Below are 1,300 nucleotides of genomic sequence, written 5' to 3'. Positions count from 1 at the left end.
CCTGCCGGCTGGCCGCGCCGCCCGACCGGGCCTCCTTTATAGCGGGGTGCGGAGCGGCAGCTGGCTGCAGCCGGCATCCCCCGGGGCCATGGGCCGGGCCAGGCTCCGCCGCTGCCCCTTCTGCCAGCCCTGCCCGAGCCAGCTCCTGCCTCCCGGAGACGGGGCCTGCCAACCCTTGGTGGCAAATGCACCTGCCTGCCTTTGAGCCCTCTCTGCCTCACTCCTGTCTTGCTGGGAGCCAGTTCGCCCCTTCCCAATGACTTGGGTACTAGAGAGGGTGAGGGCTGAGCAGTCGCCACTCGCGCGTGACAGCTCGGCTAGCCCACGGGGCCCCGCGCCTTCCGCTCCTCGTGGTTGGTCTTGGGGTGAGCTATTCCCAAGGAAAGATCGTGCCTCCTGGAAAAACCCAGGAGAGGACGGAGACGCTCTGAGTTTAAACATCCCAGCTTGCCAATGCTAGTAGCGCTAGGCCTGCTAGTGTGATGGGCAGCCTGCATCCTCTTCCTTCTCCGGTTGGTTTTGCCTTGGGCCTTTCCTGCAGTTACATATTAGCTGCAGTCGAACCCTCTGTGAATCTCCCACTGAAGTGGTCACCGTCCAGTGCAAAAATGTACAGTTTTCATGGGTGCTGGGCCTGATCCCAAGGGATTTGCTGAGTCTTCCTACAGCCCTTAGGGTGGCCGTTAAGGAAGGGCACTGCCCTGGCCAGTCAGGGCACCTGGGTACTGTTCATGGCTCTTTTGCTGTGTGACCTTGTGCAAGTCCCATTCTTTGCCTATTTGGTCTGCAAGCTCCTCTTGTCTGTGCAGATGTGGCCCTAGTCTCTTGGTGCCTCGCAGCATTTTCGTCCTGTCATCCTTGATTCCTCGGGGCCAGCTCCAAAGTTGGTGGGAGCATTTCCACTGCATTTCAAGGCCTCAGAGCTTGTCTGCTGCTAAAGTCAAAAGGACTCTCGTATCAATAGGGATGGTGGGCTTTATTATGATTTGTGTGCTAGGTGCTATATAAACAAAAAGAGAGTTTCTGCCCCAAATTTTGGAGGGTAAGACAACAGACAGTAGATGGATGCAGAAAGATGGGGAGTCCCAGACATGGGTGAGTGTGGTGGGTATGGTTCTTTCTAGGCCAGCGGTCTGTCAGGTGTCTAGTAGGTATTATGGCAAAGGAGAGGTTTAAGGCTGGCTCTGGAGGAGAGCTGTGAAGAGGCTCTGTGAATGAGTGAGTGCTGGAGGTAGAGCCTGTGGGCTGGAACAGGGCCAGGAACAGACTTCTTGATGCTGAAGGTGATGCGTGAGGATGG

The sequence above is a fragment of the Gavialis gangeticus genome, unplaced genomic scaffold (assembly GCF_001723915.1).
Source record: "Gavialis gangeticus isolate Ggan-Ray unplaced genomic scaffold, GavGan_comp1, whole genome shotgun sequence".
NCBI classification, from domain to species: Eukaryota; Metazoa; Chordata; order Crocodylia; family Gavialidae; genus Gavialis; species Gavialis gangeticus.
Note: the sequence above shows the minus strand (reverse complement) of the source record.